The sequence below is a fragment of the Ptychodera flava genome, chromosome 20, assembly GCF_041260155.1.
Source record: "Ptychodera flava strain L36383 chromosome 20, AS_Pfla_20210202, whole genome shotgun sequence".
NCBI classification, from domain to species: Eukaryota; Metazoa; Hemichordata; class Enteropneusta; family Ptychoderidae; genus Ptychodera; species Ptychodera flava.
This window is the reverse complement of record NC_091947.1, coordinates 14,469,341-14,489,303: the sequence shown is the minus strand read 5'-3', so window position 1 is coordinate 14,489,303 and position 19,963 is coordinate 14,469,341. Positions and strand designations below refer to the sequence as shown.

General features: G+C 38.8%; 1 protein-coding gene across 1 annotated transcript in view; it reads right to left on the bottom strand.

Annotated features, from left to right (window-relative positions):
• Positions 1-18,304, bottom strand: part of LOC139120121 (neuronal acetylcholine receptor subunit alpha-10-like) — a 218,035-nt gene extending 199,731 nt beyond the window's left edge. Inside the window, exon 1 of the mRNA XM_070684220.1 lies at positions 18,053-18,304. The gene's annotated coding sequence lies outside the window, so the exon portion shown is untranslated. The remainder of the gene's footprint in view (positions 1-18,052) is intronic.
• Between the last annotated feature and the right edge of the window lie 1,659 nt (positions 18,305-19,963).

Below are 19,963 nucleotides of genomic sequence, written 5' to 3'. Positions count from 1 at the left end.
ACAGTTGCCCTGACTTCTCGTGAGTTCGTTCGGTTTCTATGGAACTACTTTAGATGGTCCCACTTCTATTATACCTGCTGCTGTCGAGTATGACGGATCTTTCTTTTTTAATTCGGCGAGTAAAATAATATTTGTTTCAGTTCTTGTACCTTACCGGCAAGTCTATTTGGAGTTAGGTTAATGAATGGCATAAAATCGTGATTTTTTACAGACGTTTAACACCTTGGATACGTCTGATATAGTGTAAATTTGAGTCTTTGCTTCAAGAGTATGAGACTATTACTTATGTTATGAGATTTCTGAATGCAATTGTGGTTATCATGGAAACCTACCTAATTAATGAGACATCTAGAAATATATCTGCAAACACTCTAAAGTCTGGTTTACATATCATAGCCATTGTAAATAATATATCTAATTTTAAAAGTGATAATTCAAATTCACGCAAGATATTATGTGCAGCGTAATCTATCCTAGAATAACTTGATTGAAGTTTAAGATATTCAACATTGATCTCGATAGACGCACATGGAAATTTGTGATGGTGGGTACTGTTTATTTTCACGAGGTTGGTAAAGTTCTCGCTATCGTCGCCTGAGAATATACGAAACACATTCTCTGTACTTTCGTGTTAGCATAGATCGTTACTCTGCAAACGTCAATTTTGAAAAAAAAAGCAAACCAAGCTTAAAGATTAATTTCATAAATGCATGATCAAAACACGCTAATCCAAATAGACATTAATCGACAGCATATCCTCCCAATACAGGATTTGCACACGCATCTTTGTTTTTACGACGGCCGGGATTCACTTAAAACTATCTCCGGCAAAAACGATATGATACACCACAAAGGAGCATTTCCAATTTGGAGATGAGGCGTGTCACTTGTACTGTAGAACGGGATTCTCGGCACACTCTCTCTCTCTCTCTCTCTCTCTCTCTCTCTCTCTCTCTCTCTCTCTCTCTCTCTCTCTCTCTCTCTCTCTCTCTCTCTCTCTCTCTCTTCTCTCTCTCTCCTCTCTCTCTCTCTCTCTCACCACAAGCACACCAATTGCAACTCACTGCGATTCAATGTTTTACTCCTGAGTCAAAGAATGGTAGTAAGGTATTACATGTCTCCGCTCAATAACTTTCAAACACCCTATACTTAGCGAAAGTGGCTATTCTTAGAGTCTCGAAGTGGGAGGTCTTAGTTAATGTCAGCTGTGGTAAAACTTGACAAGCTGCACTTCACACTTAATGCGGACGTACTTTCAAATACTTTTTAGACATTTCTCTCGGGTATTCTCAGGCTGCAATGGGCGAAGGGTTACTTAATGGATAAAAAAAGCATAGTGCACTGCCGTTTTCAACATTCATCTTGATCAAACCGATAGTTTATTTTCCATTTTCCGTTGCAAAATAAACCGTTTCATTGGCAGTTGAAATCAATGTCCTTCTTCAGCGTTTTGGCAGATCGCTTCCAGTTTGTCTACTTGTTCTACCGCTTCGAATGACGACAAGCACAGACAAGAATAGAGGCCTACAAAACGCCGAAACTGGAATGGCCATTTTTTCAGGCAAACTTAATTTCCTCGTCATATCATTTCCTTCATCTGCTGCTACATTTACACGCAGTCTTTGTAATGATAGCCTTCCTGTAATCAATAATATTTTATAGCGCACTCCAGAAGAAGAACCAGACTATAGAGGGCGCTGTTCTGTCGGCGTCAGAATAGTTTCAGTACAAGTTCATCGTTTGTGTGCTGATGAAATCATCGTTAGCAGCATGAATATCAAGTAATCTCTACGAAAGTTCTAAGAATCTTTCAGGGACCCAAGAATGTGTGTATACTTGTTAATTAACAGACTGCACCCACTAGCACATACACACAGACATACAGGCCATGATAACATTTGCTTCATCCATTCGATCAAGCACCCAGGCGCTAAACATCAAGGCTCTCTCATCCGCTATCGTGTCCTATACCGTGCAATTAAAATAAAACTGAGTCATTGGTAGTTATGGTAAACAGGCTGAACCAAAAATGTCTGTCAGAATTCGTTTCCTATCAACGCCTGAGCCAAATTTAAAGTTTCCTTTTCAAGTTGGGAAACTAATCATAGCAATCTATTAACAGGCAGGCGATAAAGTTTTAACACTCGTGTAGAATAAAGTGTAAATAAATGTGGGAAACGCGAAAAAAACTACAGTGTGCATGTAGGTTAAATAGAGGGCGCGACAGCTGAATCTACACAATACATAGAAAGAGCGTGACAATTACTCATCTTGTCTTAAATGACGAAATCAATTTTCACGAACAACCATACAGTGACAGTAACGGCGCAATTCATCGTAAATGAAGTGGGCATTCAATATTCTATGACGAATTGCAATTATAAGTGCATCGTCTGACGCCGTACATTTCAGTAATAATGCTTTAAATACATGTTCAAGTAATTCTTCAAATCTTTACATGGATACGAGGTGTAGCAGTAACTGTTGCACTTTGCCATGTCGTCTGCCGTAAACCCGGATCGATTACTTCGACGGCAGAGGGCGTAATCACGTTTGTGATCTCTGTTTTGTTGAGTGGAAAGTGTGCATAAATCACCCACTTATTTAATATTTTATGCAAGTTTTCCTGGCTGATCGGAAGGCTGGTCGGGTTTGAGTTAACTAACACTGTGACGCCTTTCTAACTTTTTTGCTGTCGGTAGCGCGTTTATTGCGACGAATCGTCCACAGGCTCGTTTCAGACAATCTCTGCCTTATCAGTTTCGCGTGACATTCTGGGAGGCTCGTTTCAGACAATCTCTGCCTTATCAGTTTCGCGTGACATTCTGAATAAAATTTCTACTCGGTCAGCTGTATCTAACAAGCAAAAACAAAAAATGAAAATTTCCGATTTGGACTGAATGACAAACCATAAAAGTCTGGACGAAAGTTTTGGATACAAACAACCTTTCAATTTTGGAAGCGGCATAATAATCACGGAAATGAAGCTTTTTTCTCGTATCTTTATCGAATTTTGTTCATCAACTACTGCTTGTGTGACGATATAACGTATTCAAGTCATACTCTGGAGCGGTTTGCGTTCATTACTTGCGTTTGACTGACGTGTAATAGCAACGACTTGTTAGCTATATCCGTGTACATGTTCTGTATTCTTCGGAAGGTATTTGCCCAGCTTGTCAGAGTGTTTTCAGTTTTCCGGTGTATTTGATTTGATACCTACAATGCATGCTGTCGTGCTGTTTTCTCAAAGAGCCCTGCTTTTCAATTACGAAGCTAGCATGCAGCTTTGTCGGAGAAAGCCCGCGTCGTGTATGTCTACCCGAGGCAAGTCAAAATTTCAGATTCAGGTCAGATTCCCATTTCCGAAAGATTTCGCAACATCACGCGATTTCATGACATTCCACGCAACTCGATGCATTTGGGTGATAAAGTTTGATTCTTTTACGTGCAGTCTATCAGGCTCCACCGTATTTTCATCGCGAGCTTTTGAAGGAACCCCTTTGATCGGTCTTTCATGGCGCGCATTTTAACGACATTTCCGGGGGAAGAGGTTTATTAAACTCAGCTTACGCGTGGGATGACTTGATGACGCTGCTAACCGACTCGTGACTTGGCGTGATTATGCAAATATGAATAGTTACACAGTCCACAGAGTTACTAAATGCCAGTTTGGTTCGACAATTTCATATGAAATAGATAAAAGTCAGCGAGGAAAGGATATTAAACTGGCAGGTATTCATCTATGGATGTAAAAATTACTAGATCAGGCAAATGGATTCACTTCCCTAATTTGTGTCTCAGATACTATCGTTGCGCACCACGCAGTTACTCGACAGACCAGTGGAGCATGTATGGTTTCTCGGTCGCCAGAATCACAGTCCCTCTGTATGGAGGGACTGTGGCAGAACATACAGCAATTGGTCGGTTTGTTTCTTGGAGAACGGGTCGGTTAATCCAAAGACCCGCTCACAGTAACATCGAAAAAGTGCGAATTTCATGACATACTAACTTCACGAAGTAAAAACTGGCGAGCGGCTTTCACTTCGAGCATTGATAACTTCAGCACGGCACACAGAAGTGTCTCGGTAAACACATAAACAGTGGCAGCCATGTTTGTAATCAATTTGCCAACTCTTTGCTTTGATGTCGTGTTTTCGCCATTTATCTGAGTCTCCGCAATGCATGTAGGGACGGAATATAACGAGTCAACCAAAGAACGATGAATATTCAGAACACGTAACACATGTAATTGTGTCTACCAAAGTTATCGATAGGCATATTGTCAATACAAACCAATCTTAGCTATTTAAATAAATGACAATTCAATATAGATTACCAAACACGTGGGAAATGATAACGCCGCATGAAATTGATCTGACGTGATTTTGTTTTGCGTTATTGCGTCATTTCAAAATTAGCTAATCTTCTTATCTCAAGCAGTTGTGGGTGATTGACTATCCTGACGGATAAATTGCCTGATCACGTTGGTTTGGAAACCAGACAAACTACATTTTTATTGAAGATGTATTAAACTGAGACTTAAAAGAGATTACACCGGTCGCATATGAGATTTTCGCTTAGCTCGTGAGTGCAGCTGGGAACGGTTCGGTTTTATAAATAACCATAGGAATTGCTTTGTCAAATATGTATCCATAAAGTATTAGTTTATATGTTCATTCTGTTAGTGTGGTCATAAAAATGTACATATGTACTTTCCTTGAAACCTGTTCTGGATTTATATCGTTCTGCCTAGTCTAATCTGGTCTTGATTTAATTTGGAAGATATCTGCTGTTGTACTAGCGCCACCGTATAGAATGAAGGTGGAATGCGCCTCGGGGGATAGGTATTCGGACTCGAAACCTCTGACAATAATGCTGTTTTGGTGTACCACCTGTTTGGAACTCTTCATGGTGAAACTAAAGTTTTTACCAGCTTATTTCGCTTTGTATGGTTTCCTCATTGGGTTCAGACAGGGATGTCAGCCATTTTGAATTTCAAGAGTCTGTGAGTCATTTCTCTAAATTGTACCAAATCTTGCACGGTGGCCACCGACTATTATTGTTGATTTCGAAGGGGATGGTTTGCTAAAGTTCCCTATACGAAAAGTTTGAAGAAAGGTTTTAGACGTTCAATTTCTAGGGCTTAATACCTCAAATTCTACAATGAAACCGCGATTGAGAATAAGTCTGCATAAATTGTCTTTGCCGGAGATACATCAGTCCCATCTTCAAAATATAATTATGCAAAAATTAAAGTGAAAGTTTTCTTTTTATTGAATCATGGCAAACTGACCTGATGATTATTCGCCTTATAAAAATATGTGCATGGAAATAAATTACAATATAGCGCCTCCGCGTGTCGCCTAGGGATATCTAAGTTACGAAGTGATCGAGTCATATTATTTCGCCTGGCGACGTGTCAGTTACACATACACTCAAACCATCCGATCGTAAGATCGTCAAAGCTATCTTGTTTGTGTTTCATATCTGGCTTGTCGCAATTAAGCAGTTCGGGTTTTCCCACATGGTTAGGCAAATGAACCTTAGAAGTTGGTTTGCTCACGAAACGTAATTGTTACCGGGCCTTATTAAGAGCAGACTTTTTAATCAATAATAGAGAAGGATTGTTTTCACCCAAGATACACTTGGGGCCATACTTTAAAACACGGTGCCACTCGTGTAATAATAATTTCATTTGTGTGCTAAATTAGGGCAAGCATTTCGAAGCATGGGAGAGAAATTATGGTTTTCCTAATTATAAATTTTCTTCAATTTTTTTTAAGAAACAAGGCAACTTTACATCATTTCTAGCAAAGTTAGCATAGTCCCAAAGCAATTTTAAACAGCCAAAAAGTCTTTCATGGAATAATAAAGGTTGTCTAATCAATTGGATTGAAGATGGTTTCTTAGTTCTTCAGGCAATGTGACTTACTTTGGCTAGCAAGCATATTGCGAATTATGACGCAGTAAAATTGAGGTTCAGAATCGACGGACGACAAATGCTTCATTTGAATATTAACCCGTTGAGCGCCAGTGTCAATTTTTGTTGCCCTAGTAAAATATATCTTCGCCAAATTTTTTCAGATTTTTCGCCACAATTTAGATAAAAAACTGTAGCCAATGCAATATGATATCCAATTGGTCGAAAATTATCAAATAAATTTACAGAAAACTTCATAAATTTTGGTAAAATGTTGCACTAAACTTTTGATGGGAAATATGTATGTATGTATATGTATGTATGTATGTATGTATGTATGTATGTATGTATGTATGTATGTATGTATGTATGTATGTATGTATGTATGTATGTATGTGTATGTATGTATGTATGTTGTGTGTGTGTGTGTTTGTGTGGTGTGTGTATGTATGTATGTATGTATGTATGTATGTATGTATGTATGTATGTATGTATGTATGTATGTGTGTGTCTATCTATCTATCTATCTATCTATCTATCTATCTATCTATCTATCTATCTATCTATCTATCTATCTACCTACCTACCTACCTACCGACCGACCGACCGACCGACCGACCGACCGATCGATCGATCGATCGATCGATCGATCGATCGATCGATCGATCGATCGATCGATCGATCGATCTATCTATCTATCTATCTATCTATCTATCTATCTATCTATCTATCTATCTATCTATCTATCTATCTATCTATCTATCTATCTATCTATGCATATATGTAATGTATGTATGTGTGTGTAGGTAAGTAGGTGGATAGGTAGGTAGATACATACATGTATAAGAAGGCAGGCAAGTAAGTCTGTATATCCTTAACACACTCGCAGAAAAGATCAAAAAGGAAATCACAAAGGTATTTCTTAACATTGGCCTGAAGATAACAACTGAGACAAACCAGAAAATAACAAACTTCTTGGATGTGACATTTAACCTGAATGACGGTATATATATATATATATATATATATATATTATATATATATATATATATATATATATATATATATATATATATATATATATATATATATATATATAACACAACAAAAGTCAAATGGTGATGGTCTTTGTGATAGACATTAGTTTGTTTACTTTAGACACGACGGCACATACATGCCGGATGCTATCAGAAACAGTGTACTTACGTGATGAAGTAAATTTAGATGAAAAATCTATTCAAAAGGAGGGCTTTCTTCGGAGAGAGTATTGGTAATCTAGGCAAGCAGTATAGCAAGCAAGCTAATAGGAGTGCTGTAATTAGATTTAAAAGTGTCATCGGTTTGATTTACAGCCTCGGAAGATGAATGAAGCTTTTAGAGAAACCGTATCGCGAGCCCAGCATGGCATTTTGCCCTCGAGTCCTGAGATCAGCATATATACCCTGAACATCACAACATTTACAGGTCATTCAAACACACACTTCCCACTATTGTGTGGAACGTTGCGACCGGAGCTAGAGCAGAAAGACGGCGAAAAATTGCTTTAACAAGTGTTTCACAATCAAATGCTTGAGACTGATCGTCCATTCATGCACATTCATTGCCTCTCCGCAATGTTTACTAATGAAATTTAAATAAAACAAAGCGTGACCTTGACACAATTGTTCAAGGAAAGATGTCCCGACAGGAGTCAGTCACCTTTGACACAATTACATACATCGTATGCCAGGAAATGGAACAAATATGCCGGACGTTTGTCTGCAAAGGTCGGAAATACTGGTATTAGAATGACAATACCAGTAACTTTTTATAATGTCTTCAATGCATTTGTTCGAGAAAACAATAACATTTTCTCTAGGTTTTCCCTTAAAGGGAGCGGTCGTCCCGTCTGCGCTTGCGCGACTTTCTTGTTGACGAACACTGCCTCTTCCCATAGCAAATGTGAAGTTTATTCAGCATGCGATGCGTGTTCAAAGATCACTAGTTTTGTTGCTTTTCAATCACTGCAAGACTTTGCAATAGCCAAATAAACTTTTGTTCGTTTTGTTCGTTTGTGTGAAGCTGCTTTGGCCCTGGTTTATAGTTTCGGTACAGTTGCCATTTTTCAATTTTGGACCTGCACAAGGGATGCTGGGATATGTTGTGCATAGCAACATACCCAGGCTTGCTGTATGGGTTAGATACGCGCTGTGGCAGGCGGGAACTTCAGATCCCATCCCATATTGGTCAAAAAATACAAAGTAATATCAGTCTTGCATGCCGATTTATGCAGTCTGCAATGTTATTGTAGACTTATAAATTCTGACTAATATTCAGTCAGCAATGAACTTGCATTCTACTCACATAGGCTGAGTTGATAGATGAAAACAGAGTCATCTCAAAAATATTTTTACCAACAGAACACAAATCACGGGCCCAACAAAAGCTGCGGCTCAAGGAGGCGTACTGGAGAGTTTATCAGTAACGGTCATTTTGGAACAGATTCCAATTATGTTGAAGTCAGTAAAAGGATCAAAGCTGCGACTTTTTGATAATATCGTCATGAGTTTTGTTCTGGAAAACAAAGACATTGAGACTATGTTGAAATGTGAGGTACCAGCTATGCCAACATAATAATACAGTATTCACGAATATTGTTGTTGAAAAAATCGATTGTGAAGACTAACTTGAATCCAATCGTCCAAGTTAACGTTAGCCTTGGATGTTATGCACGTGCATACTGTGTTCAAAAGCCAAAGCTCTACATTATGACATGATTTTGATGGCGGGAAAAAATTGTACCAACAGAACAGGATTAACGGAAAATACACACAATATGGTGCCGAATAGAGCTGTCTTAAATAAAACTCTTGGCGGTGGTATTGCCCTGGAAGCCATAAGTGTTACTAAATTGTATCATATCATAAACCAATATTGATATTGACTTTGGCATATTGAAGTAAAGTGAAAATTACGCAAATACCGTTGATGCTGTATGACGCAGGCTGTTGAAAATGTCGTGGGAAGCTGTAGCTACAGAAAGCATATCGCACACGGATTCACAGCGTGAAGTGACAGGTCTCTACAGGGCAAGCCTACCTGTTCACCGACGTGCAGGCAGCGTCTGTTTACGAAGGCCACTCCGTGATGTAACCTCCGTGACAAAAGGGTTAATGGAAAGTCACATATGGCCATCACGACGTATGCACTATCCATTAAAGTGGACGATTTTATAATTCCGTTCAATCAGCCAATGTAATATAACTTACCAGGGCAGAAATGGTCGAACGAAAAACAGGACAAGTACTGTAGTACAGGAGTAGCACTGACAAGCAATTGTGGATGTGCAGTCTCCTGGAAACGGACACCTGTTCTGTGAAATGTACACTCATCACATATGATGCTGGTGTTTGTCGTTCCAAGCTAAGTAAACGCACCTTATGGCGCGGTACGGGCGAACCGACGGCGCGATAAAAGTTGAGTGGAGCAGGCAGCAATGATTTCTATGCCAGTCTATGCCGACATTAATGCCGTTTACGCTTATTACGCTGTCAAGTTTTGAGTTACAGGCAATAAAGGGCTGTCACTGAACTAACATCAACGGTAAATTTCTAGAAGTCGATTATTGGCGGGTCATTGAATGGACTCCTCGGTGTAAAAATCACCCAGAAGCAATTCCTCCCCCGTACAATAGCGGCCACCACAACAAACTCCCGAAAAATCACGCGCTGTTTTGTTTAACGCTTCTTGCATATGCTATGACATCACTGAAAAGTATGGTATTGACAAAGCAATGCTTAGTAACAACGCAATCAGAAAACTTACATATAATCAGGACGAGTCCTCTCATCCGAAATAAATTTACAAAATTTTTGCCGTCACTGAAGTGAAGTGGCTCCCCCGTCTTCTAAATACCTTGATGAGCTCCTTTGAGTTAATTAAGGCTGTGAGAAGCGGTATTCCCAGCTATATCAATAATGAATAGCACTGACACTGGGAACCTCAAACGTTGTCAGTGTTGAAAGGGCGAGGTCAAGATCTTTCCCCGGGATTTTATGCAAAAGGTATACGTTGAGAAGCAATTTCCTCTCCGGGTAATCGATGATGGACAGTCCGCGTTCAGATGCCAAACACACTACTTTATGCTTTCCGAATGTGCAGTCGAGGCTGTTACGCTGCCGGAAGGGTACTCCACGGATCGGATATGCGAATGGTCAATCTGAAATCCGTCTGTAATTGTTTTCCTTCTACTGCCACAAATTGCACTTTGCACTTTTAGTAACGAGCATGATTTTCATCTACAAGTTATAGCTCTACTGGTCACCTTGGGAAGAACAGACGGCTGACAATGTCGATAATTGAACTATAAACTTGGAATGGACGATTTCATGGATTGACCTAAATTGGGGCAAAGGTTCAACTGCTCCAAACGGATTGAGTGCCACATTTCTCCATCGGATCAAGCAGGCCTGCAGCGTTACATACGATCCTTGTTTACCAACGAATCAGCTCAAATAAACTAATACTGCGTGTACGAGTTATAGCAAGACAGTTCGTCAGGCTTTCCGCACAATTATGTCCCTAGAATTCATGTATTACCAGTTAAAGGGATGGCGGCGCGACAAAGTATACCTATCGGTGACCGAATATTTATGAGTAAGACGAAATCACATTTCAAACATACAGAAATGAGAATTCGGCTTTTTGAGTGACATTAATTGCTAAAGTAACTGACATCTCCGAGAAGGGCTCTTTTTACGTCCATTTTAATTCATTGTTGTTGACTATGACTTTATGGCTTTCAGTTTTCAACAATACCAACCCGAGATAAATATGCAAGTGCAATTAGCCGTAAAATTTCAGATGAAAGAAGTTAAAGTGGTATTAAAGTATAGCGTACTAATGTTTATCGGCCTGGTCTTATTGCATTCCTGGCCTGCATGCCTATGGTCTCACCCAGGGTCACAAAAACACTCAGAACTGGGTTAAACTATTGCTTTTAATTGACGCATTAACGTGAAAGGAATGAATCTTTTTAGTCCAGTTATTGAAAACTGTCAAGTTTCTAGCATAACAAACACCCTCTAACATTAAGGGGAGAGGCTTCTATTGGCGGTATTATAATTTTACTCGAATCATATCTCAAATCCATTTTTCAATACCTATATTAGAGTGACTATAGCGATATCTTATACTTATTGTTTCTTTATTGTATCGTCATATCTAGTAAAAAGAAGATGGGACTGACGACAAGTCTTGACGTAGAACTGGAACTTATTTATTGACTACGGAACTATGGCTAGGCCTCCCGACCCAGCCGCTGGTACATGAGTCTGTGAATGTGTCCGTGCCTGAGTTGGTCCTAGCTTCTTTCATCTTGATATGACATGGTGGAGAATCCGGGGCTAATTTATTGTGAGCGTGGAATATTAATTTTCTTTACTTATTGTTATGCGAAAAAGTGCTTTATTCCTCCTCCTTTGCAAGCGGTTTGTTTAAAAGCAGACTATTACAAATCATGACAATTATTGTACTGTTGATCAAGGAATGTAGCCCTGACTTGGAAGTAGAACTTATAACTGTTTTTCGCCACCAGAATAAAAAATTGGAATATTAATCAAACGTCACTGATAGCGTGTTGAGATTTAAGAAAGCTGATAGTAGTACGTCATAGAGTACGTCATCGTCATCAAGGTAACAATCTCCCTGTGTAAACAAATAATCCGGAAATCGAACAAACACGTTAGAAGACAAACATTTTCCCCGAATATATTCAGCGCAAAAATACAAATGACATTTCATCAGAATGATTTTGATGAAACCATTGAGCAGTTCCGACATGTGCACACACCTATTCTTATTGACGTAATTGACGACAATGCTGGCGTTTACTGTGCAGTAGTTGGCGTTGGTTTGTGTCTTCAAGACTTAAAGTTGAAGCAGTCGTTTCGATATAGTGGCTAAGTAAGGAAAAGAATCGAAGGTCATTGCGATGTTTGCATATTTCTTCGTTCAATCCCGGTTGCTGGAAACTTCTTTTCAGTAGCTTTGGTTCCATGTATTTTAAACATACACTGAAACTGTATGTACGTTCGCCTGCGAATAGGCCTGGCCTTCATATACATGTAGTCTACGCAAACCAATAAACGCGAAACTCAATTCCCTTAAGTAAATAAAATTTAGATATTCGAGCCCATATGAAAGTAGACTGCTTTTTTGCTCGCTCGCGTCCCGATATTGTCTAGCGCTAGCAGCAGTTTTGAGCCGTCATAATTATCTTTAATTCTGAATTATGAACTGTCGATCCTAGCGTATTGCAGTCTAAGGGGGTGGCTGTCCAGAAAATCGCAAAAAAAACCTCATCGCTTGGAATAGCGGGCGCTGTCCGTAAATCAAGCGTTTCCGAGAGAGTGTATGTGTTCGTATGACGACGAGGAAGAAGATATCAGAGAAGCTATGAGACTGATAAATGGGACAGATATGTATGCAATACACACTCTGACTGATTGATGAAGACACGTCGGCAATCTAATGCAACATTTTTCTCTGTCCTCATTGCAAAACAAATGAAATTATCATGATTTTGTGTCAGGTCGAATTATCTTGATACTCACCTTAGTGAGATAGGTTGCAAGTTATCGAAATGCCATAAAAAGGGAGGATTTTTACATTTTATATGTGTGTTTATCTGAACCATGTTTGTGGACGCATGATGGCTGCATAGACCGTCAGTCAGGTATAAATATATATACTGCACGCATGTGTACAAATATAGTCCATTCAACATGGACACACATACACACAACCATGCCAGTAACATATTCATGTATATACACAGAGAAATAGATACATAGACACATACATACATACATACATACATACATACATACATACATACATACATACATACATACATACATACATACATACATACATACATACATACACACATACATACATACATACATACACACACACACACACACACACACACACATACATACATACATACATACATACATACATACATACATACATACATACATACATACATACATACATACATACATACATACATACATACATACATACATACATACATACAAAGACACATACATACAAAAGACAGACAGACATGCATACATACATACAAAAGACAGACAGACATGCATACAAAGACACATACATACAAAAGACAGACAGACATGCATACACGTACGTACTCTCATATATAAACTAATGCAGGCCAACACATACGGGGAAACAGTGACTCAAATAGACATTTAGACACTGAGTAACTGTACAAGACGCAGCCGCATACCATAGCCTGCCATCATTATTTTAACTTTAACAAGAAAGAAGTTAAAAATATATTTAAACGAAATGACATAAATATGCCAAGTAGTACGCGAGCTAAGATATTTATTACGTCTTCAGCAATCAATCACTCTAGTTTCGTTGTGATCTAAATAGCAACTCAACATGAACGGGTCTTTACGAGTTGTTGTCATTGCTCAAGATTTTAAAATTGAGAACGATTGACGTAAGTTCATATTCGTTTGCATGCATCCACGGAAATTTCATTTTACATTTTCTTTGTCTCAGATGTACATTTACATGCGCACAGTCTATTTACATGTATACACGTTAGATTTTACATTATGTTTTGAAAGCCTGACGCTAAAAAAAACTTGATTACATCACAGCGTCAACTGATACGGTATGATAGGTGAGACATTAGTCTGAAATTATTCTGAAGTCTGTTGAGAGTTTGTTGTAAGAATGATGAATGAGTTAGAAAACAAAAAAACGACTTTAATTTCACAAAATGACTCACACCGAAGAAGTTTGCCTCGCAATTGCTGTAATATTTCATTTGTTGACGAACATCGCTGGAGGGATTATCAAGTCGGCATCTTTCTATCTCTCTTTGAAGTATCCGCAATATGCGGACGACATCGACTATCAACCTAAGTTATATCATCTCATTTGACAAGCCACAACAGAAAAGTTTGTAGCTTACAAAACTAATTATCTTACAAGGCGGTAACGGAGTTTTGAAATGAACGATTATCATCATCTCGCTTTATAATTAGATTTAGCTCCACAATAATCACAAAATTTAATTATTTATGAATCAACTGTATAATGTTTAATCGCAGCATCACACCTCATAAAATATCAATTAAAATAACTTCAATTAAATCTACATTTTTCATATCGCGTTAATAGAGAAAGCTAAATCTACATTTTTCATATCGCGTTAATAGAGAAAGCGGCTTTAATATGGACGATCAAAACCAGATAGATATAATCTTTCGACCACGTTCATTGGAGTACGTCTGGAAGAAAAACCTATATACACGAAAGAGGATGTTCAGCGTTGATGCAAAAAAACCTAGCATATTCTTTGGCTCGCCTGCTTCTCCATTTTCACCTTGGAAGATATACCGAAAGAAGATTGCTGGAGTTACGACTCAGAAAAGGAATATGATAAACAATCACTATAAGTCTCATGCAATTTTCCCCATTACAATTATTTTCCTCCACATATTTCTCGACACATTCTCTATAAATTTTGAAACCGTTTGCGTTGAAATTTGTATATTATTTATAAAAACAACAACTCTCATAGAGTCAGATTTTTATCATAATACGGAAAAGGAAGTCATTTCAGATCAAGTATTTGGCTTATTAAAAGGGTAACAGATAATACATATCTTGGCATTAAAAGGCTCAGTATAAAGGCAAAATCAGACTATAATGGTGGGGTTTTAAATCATCAGAGTACATTTTATCACCGAGTTTATTGCAGATTTCTATTAGTAGTTGAGTGTGAACATACACCGCAAAAGTTCATAAATGTTCATGTAGCACCAGTAAAAGTCTGTTTTGTAAGTTTTGAAGAAGCTATAACGTAATTCAAACTTTATTCATTACAGACACTAGGATCCTGAGATAGAAACTCTCGACCAATCACAGACATTTTATTTTATCCAATCTGAGTTCGGTATGTTCCCGCTCGAATAACTTTGCTACTTTTCCTGTGATTTCTCCAACGTTCTTTATCACGACACAGGATAGGAACTTGCCATGCTTTAGTTTAGAGAGCCTTGTTATCGTTGGATTCGAATTGTAATACACCAACTTGTGGTTTTTACATTGAACCGAATCACTCGCTTCTGTTTCGACGTCAGTTTTACTCGAACCGCACCCCCGGTAGTATTCTCATCGTCATTTTCCTCCCCAACATAAGTTACTTGTAAAACATTTCCCCGGGAGATGCAAGTTAACTTGTTGGGCATGCGTATAGGAATGTGTCGACATTCAGAATCTGTGATTAGTTTGAACACCTACAGGCGCCGATATTAGGAGACATATGGTCTAAATCGTAAAGCATGAAAATAAATATTCTAACATTTACACTATACACTTATTTTACATCTCTTGGCTTACCCGCACTACAGCCGCACTTCAATAAGACCGAAATAAGTGCGCGCCCGGGACACAACAGCCTGCGGACAAGTCCAGACGCGATGTACACACGTAATGGGGTCTCCGGCTTCAAATCACATTTGAAGAGCATGAATCGCGCATGTTTCCTTGAACGGCTGACCATGCCATGAATAACAATATGATTTACGACTTGAAATGACTTTAATAAAATAATTCGACATGGAAACTATCAAATGCGCATGATATTTCCATTTTGGCCGGTCGTTACACTGCGTAGCCGATGAGACGTGGTCTGCGGACGCAGTCAAGCAATACCAATAATTATTAATTTCTTATTACGGTTTGGCTGTCCTTTGCTGTAATGATTCGGTGAATAATTTATGTCCAGTACGTCTACATATTTTTCAAACGCTCATTTTTTGCATGTGTACATAAGACACGACTGAAACACAAGAGAAAACGATAACGTTTGTGCATTCAGATGATTCGGATAAAGTTAACGGTAATTTGCAGTTCGAAAACGGAAATTTCAAACCTTTAGACAAAACTATTGTCAAAAACACTTTAAAATATTGACTCCTATTATCAATGTTTTTTATCAAGTGATGAAAATAACCGGGTTGAACTTTGGATTAGAGGAGCGTGTTCCCTCGGTAACTTACGCGTCCGACATTAAATATTCAAACATCGCTAATAATTTCTGGTAAACTCAATTATAATAAGAATATATTGAGTTTCACAAAGCTAAAATAGTGAAACATAGTTTAAAATGTGTCCTCATATGCTGCAGTGTTCTCAATAGCTGTGAGGTTTTTGGCACCGAGTATCTGTCCCTTAAAAAGCGCATTCGGAGCTGCGCAATGAGTGTGAGGATCCGATCTTCAACAACGGTCACACACCAAAAAACATGCAGCCTAATTTGTCTTTTCAATTATGGTGCGCAGTTATCGGAAAAGAGGTGAGAAAAATAACCGTGGGCTTTCGCAACTCTCAATTCTTGCATGCCGTCTAGCAAGTGCGCTACCTAGGAAAAAAACAGTCCATGCCATGCCTTGTTGCAAGTATTACCTTCCTCCTTTTGATGACAAAAATTTCTAAGTTAGGCGATCATAGCACGAACCAAATATTCCATTAAACACGCGCTTTATGAGGTGAAAGACCCTCATCGTATCAGGAATTAATTCGAGTGAGATAATAAAGCGAAGCGATTACTTTTTGCCACACTTGCTCCCATGCGATGTTCGCCTTGCTCGGTAATCATTTCACAATTTTGACTCAACACCAGCCACAATTAATTGATTTTGAACGTATGTCAACATGCACCTATCTATTTATCTACCCATCCCTAAATCTACCTGGATCTACTTATCTGAATCTAGCTATAGTCTACCTATACATGGATCTATCTATATATCTATCTACCTCGAACATGTTTTGATATGTAAACCGCCCAATTACGCCGATCAATGGACAATAAAAATGCGGAGAGTAATTTATTAAAAGTAGTACTCACAGAGACAAATACAGAGAAAGAAAGACTGACAGACAGACACACACATGTATGTATGTATGTATGTATGTATGTATGTATGTATGTATGTATGTATGTATGTATGTATGTATGTATGTATGTATGTATGTATGTCTGTATGTATGTATGTATGTATGTATGTATGTGTGTGTGACTGCTTTTCTACTTTGCTGCCCTGCCATTGCCGATAACAGAGCAACCCCGTACATTATTTACATATTTGACCCCTGCCACTGTCAACCTGTGTGTGTCTCTCTCCCTGTCTATATACCTAATTGTTTAGTAGTTTCCTTCTACTGTTTTTATGACGTTTCATCGAACGCACATTATTTTCTGCACGTTCATACTTAAACCCTTCAATTCAACACTCATCCACCCAAACTGTTTCATATAATTGTATTTATCCAGGGTCATTCACAAAATATAACGATACAATTCTATATGTTTGTTTGCATAGCAAACAATCACCGACCCTGTTGTCAATCTAATTCCTACTTAGGATGAAAATATGGCAAACACACCTTTGGAATTTACCTACGGTCATCATTAAGCAATGTCACGCCCGTTTATGAGGTAATGTGAGATAGTTGCACGATAGCGTTTGTCAGTTAAGGTTGATTTCATACATTCCATTTTCCCATGGGACGTAAGTCATCGGAATAAGAACAAAAAAAAATTATACCTTTCTTCATTAAGTAGTTCATTAGTTTTGCCATTATGGTAGATAGAGAGCGAAAAAAGATGTGGGCAAACAGCCATCGTCATGACTTACAAAACGTCAGTTGGTCTCTTAACCGTCACTTCAATTCTACCGTGCCCAACAGCATTTATCAGCTGTGGGCTACAGAGGATGCTAAATGGAAAATTAATGACATGTCGCAAAACCGTCTGCGATAGGCATTCTGTTCTCGCGCTGCAAATTAGTAGAATTTCATCTGCAGTCTAACTCACCGAATGGCTTCTCTGTATTGTAGAGGAAGACTCACAGTTGCGGGCAACAGACAATATCCTTCGTGAACTTCGATGGTGACTTGCTCGACATTGGCCTCAGCCATATTTACTAAATGCCAGTCCAAGGTCATTCACTCGAGTTAAAGCGATAAACCCCACCACGCTGTAGATATTTAAAACACATTTTTCAAACAATATTAAATACTATCACCTACCATGTGTTTGCCTTGTTCTTCGTGGTAACTGTGCGGTCACGGAGATTGACATTCCACTGCAAAGAATATGGCCGATTATATCATTTTCCCCCTAACGTCCACTCATGATAAGAATGAGAAGGTCTTCTGGGGGATGCTGTAACGAAGACCCGAGCTGATATACCTCGTTTCTATACATCATAATGAAAAAAATATTCTGAACTGCAATAAACCTTAGACGTAACGTCATCATATAGCCACATCCCGGAAGCCGTTTCGCGTGTGTCACGTGTCGAAAGACTGAATAGGTGAGTCCCGAGGGTTTCCTAATTCGATATGCGGCTAATTTTATTTATTTGTAGCGTTCATGACGTTTGACGCAGCGGAAAAGGGCCGCCGCCCGTGATAAAATTAAAAGCTACGTTGCCGATGGGCACGTTGCGGTGCAGCCTGCAATACGGTGTCGTCAGTATCAAACGATGACAATCTTTATGCGGACAGACAAAAACAGTACGGCCACTATATATTCAGATTTGAGGCATTTCCCGTGCTTTGAACCAAAATGAGCACATATGATATATTCTTTTATGCGATTTGACTGAGATGCTTTTATGTCAGTTTGTATATTGTTTGGCCTTCTGCAAAGTGGGACTTGCGCTGCGAGCGAGCTTTGTATGCGTATCGCTCATGCCCACGCTGTGTTGACTGATGTCGTAAAATATTGTCGTGGCTGTATTGTGCCATTGGCAGAGCGGAATATTGCCAGCAACGGAAACCCGTCCTGGTAGTGCGCTGTAATATGTTTGGCTGAGTCGTCGTGTGATGCGTTGTGGGGCCGTGCTCGGAGATGTTTTATGATGTGATGAATCGTAATGTTTTGTGCATGCGTTTGCTTAATGCACTTTCATAATGCTGATATCCCGGGGAGGGGGAGGGGGAGGGGGTTAGTATTAGGCCCTTTGACGTGGTGGTGCCATATTTCTCACTGTGCTGTAGTTTGAATGGCATGCCGTATTTTAATATGAAGTGGTATGTTTCAGTGTCAATTATTGCACTGGTGTGGTATTCACTGCGCCAGTGCCTCGTGACGTCACGATCTAAACACTGCGATAGCACCATCCTGGCTGAAATCGGACCTGCGTAAAGATTCAATGTATAGTAACAACCTTATTTCCATAAAGTTCAAAAGTTATAAGAAATTTTAAAAGTAAAGATGTAACTCTCAGAGAAGCTGCAAAGCTTTTGCAAGAGTTTTAAAATATCTTTTTGTTCAAAAGTTGTAAAAGGTACAGATGTTTTATTATGAAAAAAACAATATTAAAAGTACAGTAGCCATACATTTATCATCTATCCTGTCGTCTGAGGTGATATGGTTTCTTTCTGATTTATAAGTCAAGCATTAGTTTCATTGCCTACATGGATTTGGAAGTGAGGCCAGCTCAAACACTACGAAGGAGTTACTATGCAACGTCGAGTCATAAAATCTGATGTTTGTAATAAAAGTCGGTTTTTTGTGTAATGATCTTTGTAGAATTGTGTGTGCGGCACTCCATATATTGAACAGAGGCCATCGTGTCGTCGCGATCTCATCACTCGATGCAGAAAGTGAAAATCTGGACTGGTCGCTTGAAGTCACATCCCTTTCGATGTCTCGGCGGATCTTACCAGGGCTTACAATAAAATTTACTTATGCCGCGCTTTCCAGGGACTATATCATCTCCTGTCACAAGGATAAACATTCTGAATATTTTTGCCTGTTTCCTGAATAAGTCATTTCGAGGGTTTGTAGTGTGATATAAATGTTCAATAATGGAAATTGAGTTCCCGCGCACCGACGATGTGCAACGCACCTCGACATTTTCCAATCCCCGGTTTTACAGCTTAAAAGTATATGACGAAAACGCCATAAACACGTATCGCTCTTCACGACTT